Here is a 9,428-nt window from a genome sequence, read left to right on the forward strand (position 1 = left end):
GTGGGCCAATGTGTTGACATAAACTCCAAAATCTTGGAGGGCCCAAGTTCGATTCCCAGAAGAGGTGGTTTCTATGGTTTATTGAACTTTGGTTATTAAGGTATAAATAATGTTGTTGGACTTTAGGTCATAGTTTAGTTGGGCTATAGGCCCGGTCTTTGTAAGAGTTTGAATTCGATAGTTTCGTGCTTATCACATCTTTGATGTATCAATGTTAATGTAATGACAATCGTAGATCATAGTCAATTTCCAAAAAGAAATTACCGGAATGTTATTTTGTTTTCCTTTTGGTTAGATTTTTATTTTTGACTGTATTGTTACTCTTTAGATTTTCTTTTTCTGAATGAAATTGTACTTGTCCGGAGACATCGTTTATACCTTTAATTACTTAGAAGTTAGATATCTATCGTTAACATAAAGCTAGAAATGAATGAAAAATTAATAACTACAACGTTCTTATTCAATTTAGAAAGAAACTCTAAATAACACATTATTCTGTTTCATATAATTCTTTTTTATTCTAAATTTCAATGAAAAAGAAAAGGACATCTCAAAAACATCATTCGTGCAGAAGGCACGGACTATACCCTAGTTTACTTTTAAAACACAAGAAATCAATCTATAGAATTACCAAAAAAGAGGCACTTGAAGAATTCACAACCAAAGCTAAACTAATTACTAAAATTGACATTCAAAATTCCTACCATATTGGGTTACCTTAAGAAAAAAGAGTTAACTCTTGTACCATAATCCATAGACATCCATTGTCATTAATTTTTACCCATATTAATTATATGCTAATTACCATCAAGGTAGGTCTTAATTTTTTGGCGACCCGAAGCAAGCTAAACAAATGTGACCTTTATACTATATGCAAATAAAAAAAGCCGATGTTTTAGGGAATAAAAAAAATTCTTGAGGAATAAAGATTTTAGTCAATAGATATTGATTTAAGGGCATATTTTTTTTAGTCCAAAGATTGAATTGATGAAAAATTGCTCCATATCTTCATCTTTTCTCCCTCTCTCTATTCTCTTTGACTTGTTTACTCAATTTTTGTAGGCAATTTTGAATTTTGTTGTTGTTGGTTAATGGGGAAATGTATGTATATTTAGGAGGATATTCCAAATCAAGCACCCAACATGTTCATTAATCAACAAAGTCAAAACAACTCTAGGATGCAGATTCAAGGAAAAGATGAACTCCATAAACCCCCAGCTGCTAACAGACGTGAGATATCTCTCTCTCTCTCTAGGGCTTCTAGTTCAATGTTAAGTAATATTTAGCTTAAGTGATATCATCACAATTACACTTAATAAGAAATTTACTTGTAGTCCATAAGGAAATAACAAAACAGGTCAAAATAGAACTAAAATTAGGAATTTGGGGTTGGATCTAGAAGATGAGATTTGTGTCTCTTTAAAAACCGAATGGGTTCAGGGTTGAATCACAAAAAAAAAGTTTATTAGAATGGTAGTTGAAGATCTCATGTGTAGAGGAGGCATACTCTATATAGAAACCCTAGCTAGCCCTTCTTTGCCTTCATGTGCAAGAAAAATACTATAGAAAGTCAAAGGACTTCTCATTTTCATATGAAGATTATGGGACAATGTTTGATCGACTGAGTTTTTGGACTAAAATAAAATATACCCCCGAGAATATACAAAAAATATTGATTCCTTATAGAATTTATTCCCCGAGATTATTCTTTATTCCCCAAAACCGCGGCCATAAAAAATCGTATTATTTTAGAAATACTTTCATATCTTTAATTTTTGACAGTTCAATCAATTATTTATCTCTCTCAATACAAGGCGTTACACTTTCCGTTCTTAAAACAAATCAACCCCATCTATATCATATTACCTGTAATACTTTATAAAAGATCTAAGAAAAACACATGAATCTCTTAATTAAGTCACTATCGGAGTTTAACTTATTTCGAAATTGAATGTACGTGCAATGGCCCAATGCCTATCATACTTATCATCATTGATAACAAAATGAACATAATATGCAAGATAAACCGTCTACCATATTTATCCAAAAAAATACCTGAAATTAATCATTTTTGTGTTGTCATAATTTGATCAATAATGTTCCAAGGTCCGATATTTAAAATCACTCTTGTTTATCTCTTTTTTGAGAAAATTATTTATGTCCAAATTAGAGAGAGATAAAAAAAGTAAATTAGATCTTGTTGCATGATAAATTGATTAATGATAATCTATAAATAAAATTCATTACATACTACATCTTTATATATATGACATGCCAAATTAGGATCTGGCCGAATTAGGTGTTTAGTTAGTTGATCACATAAGTTCAGGGCTTTATTATTTTTCGCCGGTAATGGTAAAACAATTACATAAAATTAAACAAATAATCCACAAACAGGGATTTTTTACACGAATTAGGGTTTTGGGATTCTATGAATTAAGTATTATATTATTATTAGTAATAAAAAATAATTACAAAATGCACAAGGATGAAAAAGATTACAGATAGATGAAAAAAAAACGTAAAACACTTCGAATAGTAGTGGTCCGGTTTGGTTGGGGGAGCAGAGGATGGAGAAATGGTGCTAAGAGAGAAAAAATAAAGTGTTAGAAAAGAGAGAAAATGTGGCACATTCTTTTAGTAGTGTCACGTGGGTGGCCTTTAAATCTATTATGAAAATTTTGGGTTCCACATTTTTTTCTCCTGAAAAACAAAATCTGGGGGCTGGCCATGATTACCAAGAAAAATAAATAAACATTCAAAATAACGGTTACGATTGGGATGAAATGATGTGAACTCTTTGTCTGAATTTTTTAACTTGATTTCCATTAGGATATGACAGAAAATAGCAAGTAAATATGAAGAATTAAAAGAAAGAAACCTATACAACTTGGGTAAAGATTCAAGCATATTGTGTTGTAAATTTATCTACTAAACCAATGAGTAATCAAAATTAATACTAGAAGTAGTTCTTTCAATCTTTGTGAAACCAATACCTATAGTACCTTATACCCTCAAGCCACAACTCTCTTGGCCTCAACAGTTGAAACTCTTTGTTTGTTTTTCTTTCATTAATCTGCAATCAAATATATTCGACATCTAGACAAGAGAACGAATAGGAATATCTTTAAAAAAATGGAAATTTTAGCTTTGATGCAAACGCAGAAGAAATTCCAAATAAACATAATGAGACTCGATAAAAGAGAAAAAGTTACTATATATCCACTATCTTAGTTGAGTAAATACATACACTGACATAGCAACTTTGAAACCCTAACGGGTAACATAAAGAATGTAATCAAATTAATTATATAAGATGAAGCATTCAGAAAGAAAATGAAAGAATTGAGTACCAAAAAGAACATGGGAATGAGAAAACGGGAGATCATATAATGTTTCAGAAATCCTACAGAGAATAATCCAAGTGAATCGTATAAGATGGAGCAAATGTAGAAAAAAAATTAATACCTGATTCAGAAACCCTAGTGAGAAACATAAAGAAAATGATTGAAGTAAATTAGGAAAAAAAAATTGAACGAATTCGATACCAAAGCGTATGGCAGAGAGAGAAAGATTACTTAATTCGTGTGAGATATAGCAATTTGCTTCAATTGAAGATGAAAGTTGGATAATATGACATGAGATGAAGGTGAATGGAAAGTGGAAATGTCTCTCTCTCATTTCTTTTGTTTTAATAGGGGCTAAATCAACGGTAGCATTCAGAGCATCTCCAATGCAAATTCAATCACAAACTTAGAGTGTAACGTAGGATTTTTAGAATTTTCTTTTTAAAACTTCTGTAAAGCAAAACTCAACTAACATCTCAGAGATGACGTGTCGAGGGTGGTATGGTGATATCTCAAGAGGACACTCTAAAAAGCTATTTCTAGAGTGCTCTCTTGAGATATCTCTAATTATCAAACTCATCACAAACTCAGAGTGTCATGTAGGTTTTTTAAACTTCTCCAATGCAAAACTCAACTAAGATCTCAGATATATTTCAAGAGGACACTCTAGAAAACTATTTCTAGACTGTCCTCTTGAGATATCTCTAATTATTTATCTTTTTATTTTTTGAGTAAAACCACAAATACATTTATAAGTGAAATCGATCACAAACTTACATGGTAAGATAATTTTTATTCCTCTGAGAACTACATGAGAGTTAAATAATTAAAGCTCTACACAGAACTTTCGAACGTAAAGTGCCTCATGAAGGGAAAGGAATTGACAAGACACAAACTCAAAGAAAAGACCCTAAAGGTTGAAAAATGAAAAGATCCTTAAGATCGAGAATGAAAAGACCCTAAGGCCGTGTTTGGCGCGCGGGAATGGAATGTCATTCCCGGGAATCACATTCCCGTAATGTTATATATATATATATATATATATATATATATTTTAATTAGTATTATCTTCAAATTTATATATATGTAATAGTAACGTAATAAACTAATTTAAGTTGTATTTAAAAATTTATTTGAAATAAATAAGGTTTCGACTAAATTTTTTTTAAATGTTATGAAATCGATTTGTAATGAACATGAACAGAGAGCAAGAGAGAAGAAAAAAACTAGAGATATGGAGAGAGGGAGAAAGGGAGAGTTATGTTCGAGCGAGAGAGAGCGTGGGAGACAGAAAATGTGTGTTGCTATGGTGGTGGTTGAAACCCTAGACTTTAAATTTTTTGGTTAAAATATTATGAGAATGACGATTTTAATATTAGTCATTTTAATATTTTATCAAGGGTTATTTTGTGTAGAATTATTAAATCAAATCATTCCTGGGAATGGGAATCACAAACCCACCCCCTCCCTGGGTTTGCTATTACCCCGTTTGGGGGGAATCTCATTCCTCCAAGAATAGGATTTCCCCTGCATTCCCGCGAGCCAAACAGTAGTCGGGAATGTGATTCCTGTGATCCATTCCCACCCGATTCTCGCGTGCCAAACATGGCCTAAAAGTCGACAATATTATTGAACTAAGACTAAAAGTGCCCCAACCGAGAAAACCACCGCCGCCATTACTGGGAAGTCGCCGCCACCACTGAGAGCCGCTAACTATACACCACCACCACCAATAAACACATCCCTCTTTTTCATTTGTCCACACCACCACCACAAGTGAATCACAGAACACACCACCACTAAACACACCACCAAACCCGAACCCACCACCACTGGACACCGCAGAACACACCACCATGAAATACATCTCTCTTCTTCTTTTCTCCACACCACCACCACTGAATCACAGAAAACTTCCACCACTGAACACACCACCAGACCCTAACACCGCACCACCAACACCACTGAACACGCCACCAGATCCAAACACCCCACCACCACCACCACCACCACTGAACACCACCACAACCGAACACCACCACCACTGAATACCACCAGATTTGAACACCAACAACACCACTGAACACACCAAATCCGAAAACAGACAACACCACCGAACACGCCACCACAATAAAAAATCAAATCGTGTCGTCAAAATTAAATCGCACCACCACAAACTAATTAACGGTTAAAGAGAGAGAGGGGAGAGAGACGAAACCCTCGCCGGATCTGGCGAGAGTTTCACTTGACAGTAAGAACACAAAACGAAAAAAAAGGGCTAATTATCAAACTCATCACTATTTGAATGTGAACTAATTATTTATTTACAAAAATAACTGTGCCACATAGGTAATAAAACAAGTTCAGAGTTTTGTGTTGAAGACGTACAAGAATTCAAGGTCTCTAATTTTACCACTTAGGAATGAGAATCTCGGTTGGAACTTGACAAATAGAAGTAATTGAATTTTTTTATGAGTTGTTTGGTGGAGATGTTCTTAGTTTTGACAAAGTAAAGGGAGACGTGGGTAAGGGGAGGAGTTAATGTGAGAGAGCTACAAAGATATTTAAGTTGCATGTTTTGTCAACAATTGGTTGCCCAAGTGGTCCAATGTGTTGACATATACTCCAAAGGTCTCTAGAGGTCCCGGGTTCGATCCCCAAAGAAGGTGGAATCTCCGGATTATTGAATTTGGAATTATTAGGGCATAAATAATGTTGTTGGCCTTTAGTCATAGTTTAGTTGGACTATAGGCAAGTTCTTTGTGAGAGTTTGTATTCGACAGTAATCGTGCTTATCACACCTTTGATGTATCAATGTCAATGTAATGACTATTGTAAATCGTAGTCAATTTCCAAAAAAAAGAAGTTGGATGTTGTAATGTCGTAAGTATATTCAGAATATAAATTAGTTGGATGTTGGAATAGCCTGATTAAATTCAGAACACACGTCTGTCAACAAATAAAGAAATTCAAAACACATGTATTAGAGTTGGGGAGATTAATTATGGGTGACAAAAGTTAAGTAGGTGCCCTTATGAGGGGAGGATTAAAATATACAAGAAATTGGGTCAAATACTAAATTTTAAACTTCTTTCTTTTTAAGCTAAAAAGACAAGTTATATTTATTTATTTTTTGTTAAAAATTCAAAAAAAATAATTGTTGAAGAACCCAATTATTAGTATTTTGTTTGGTTAATATCTCAAATTTTTTATTTTGTTTGGTTAAAAATCTAGTATTTTTTGCAAAGTTGTTGTAAGGCGGTTACAAAGTTGTCCCAAGGCGTTGCAAAATTGTGTCGCAAGTATTTACAAATTAAAAAAATACTCAAGTTGTAGAACTAGATTTTTGTGAATTAGATGATCGGGATTTATGATTTGATTTGTTCGAGTAAACACCGCCTCAGCCTGTTTTGTATAATACATTACCAATAGATTTTAGGGTTTTTTTAGCTTACTCTTTCCTCACTAAATGGTAATAGAGTTTACCCTCCTCAATGATGGGTAATTGAGTTTAATCCCTTAGATTTATTATTTTTACCAAAAACGCAAAAGTTGTTCGGCGTACGTGAAATAGTTGTGACAACAAAGAGCAATTATTCTTCAATATGCTTCGTAGTGGTTATTCCACGTTACTTTATTGTTTGATTTGGTCCCAAATGTAGTAGTAAAGATTTATTTTGTTTGTATATTATTTAATTATGATTTTATTATCTCATGTCAAACATATCTATAGTAATTTTGAGAAAAATTCTAAATTCAAGGGGGTAAACTCCATTACAAATTACTGAAGAGGGTAAACTCAATTACTAATTAGTGTTGAGGAGGGAAGCTCAAAAAACTCATTGAATTATAATCCATAATAAAGGAAACAAAATAAAATCAATCTTGAAAAGATTCCCAAACTAATTTGTCTCCAAAGTGAATATTTATCTTCTGTACAAACTAGTAAATTAAATTATTTCATTAAGTCAAAATCTTATAGTCCCCGGAGTGAAGATTTATCTGATGCATAATCTTATAAATTTTTTTCTTTGTCAAGTTAGGATCTTATAAACAAAAAATTAATGGGGGAATTGACTTCTAAATGCATAAAGAATTCGTGACTTAACATTTGCTCTTATGCCACAAAATCCCTCACACAATTATAAGAAAATTATGAATAAAGATTTCTTTCCCAAGGCATATTTACCTAGTGATTAGACATTATGCCATTGACTAATTTAAATTACTTTTAAGAAAATATGGGTTACAAATGGGGGACTGGGCCATTGGTCCAAAAAGGGGCCCAAAATGAAAATCCCACCCAAGGTTGCCTAAAAATGAAAAGGGAGGTCCAATGTGTCAGTTTGGGGTTCAAAATTACGTAAAAGGCCCTTAGAAAATAAAGTATTCACCGTTCATGCCATCGAAAATTACAAAATTGCTATTGAAAATTACAAAATTGTCATCGAAATTTCTCGGGAAACGATTTTTTTTCTGAAAAAGAATCTGACAACCCGTCCATCAGAATCTGTACTGTTCAGAAATTTACGGAACTGCCACCGAAAAATTCTCGGGAAACGAAATTTTTTTCGGGGAATTATTTTATTTACTGGAAATATTTTTCTGTACTAGAAACTTTTGCTGGGCGAAAATTTGAAATTTCGTAAAAAAAAATTGAATATTTGGGCGGGAATTTAAAATTTCGTTTGAAAATTTCCAAATTTGGAAAAAAAGATTTTGTGACCGGGAAATTATTTTATTTACTGGAAATTTGGGCGGGAATTTGAAATTTCGTCCAAAAAAATTTGAAATTTTTAGACGGAAAATTGAAATTTCAAAAAAATTTGAAAATTGAAATTTTTTGTGTACGGGAAATTATTTTATTTACCGGGAAGAGATGGTTTGCTGGGCGGGAATTTGAAATTTCGTTTGAAAATTTGAATTTTTCGTGTACTGGTAAATTATTTTATGGGTTAATTCCGTTTTGGCCCCCGATTTGTGACCAACTGGCCGTTTTGGACCCCGATTGTGTCCGGCAGTTCGTTTTGGGACCAAAAAATTCCTAAATGGCTCCAAATTTTTTTAAACCTCCCAATTCTACCCCCATGACATTTCTGTAATTATTTTTTTTTCTTTTACTTTGTCCACACAATTACCACATGACTCTGTCCACCTCACCCTTCTTCTCCGGCGAAAGGTTGCCGGCCGGAATAAAAAATTCTGGCCGGCCACCTTTACTAAAAGTAAAAAATAAAAAATTTCTTTTTTTCTTTCTCCTCTTCTTCTTCTTCCTTTCTCTCTCTTCTTCTTCCTTTCTCTCTTTTCTTCCTTTTCCCTCAATCTCTCTCTCTCTCTAAGCTCCCCTTCGCCGGCAGAAATTTCGGCGAAGGGGAAGGGTTTCCAGATCGGAAACCCTTCGTGAAACCGAGGGTTTCCGGTCTGGAAACCCCTCGTCTTCACGAAGGGCTTCCAAATCTGGAAGCCCTTCGTGAAGACGAGGGGTTTCCAGACCGGAAACCCTCATGGACGAAGGGTTTCCGGTCTGAAAACCCTTGTCCCCTTCGCCGGAATTTCTGCCGGCGAAGGGGAGCTTAGGGAGAGAGAGAGATTGAGGGAAAAGAAGAGAGAGAGAAAGGAGGAAGAGGAGAGAGAAAGGAAGAAGAAAAGAGAGAAAGGAAGAAGAAGAGAGAGAAAGGAAGAAGAAGAGGAGAGAGAAAGGAAGAATTTTTTTTTTTTTTTTTAGTAAAGGTGGCCGGAATTTTTATTCCGGCCGGCAACCTTTCGCCGGAGAAGAAGGGTGAGGTGGAGAGGAGGTGGTGTGATGGAGGAGAGATAAGGTGAAGTGGATGATAAAGAAAGGGGTAATGTGGCTTTTTTTTTTTTTACCCTTTTTCAGAAATAATTCTATTTCGCCCCCCGAGGATAATTTCGTCAAAAATTTGGTCCTTGGGGCCAAAACGAACTGTCGGACACTTATGGGGGCTAAAACGGCCAGCTGGTCACAAATCGGGGGCCAAAACGAAATTAACCCTTATTTTATTTACCAGTCAGTTTTTTTCTTTAGAAAAACGTCAGCATGTCCCGTCCAAGGGCAAGAGG

This window comes from Eschscholzia californica, unplaced genomic scaffold (assembly GCF_041429995.1).
Source record: "Eschscholzia californica isolate CP2 unplaced genomic scaffold, dmEscCali1.0.p SCAF_6, whole genome shotgun sequence".
NCBI lineage: Eukaryota > Viridiplantae > Streptophyta > Magnoliopsida > Ranunculales > Papaveraceae > Eschscholzia > Eschscholzia californica.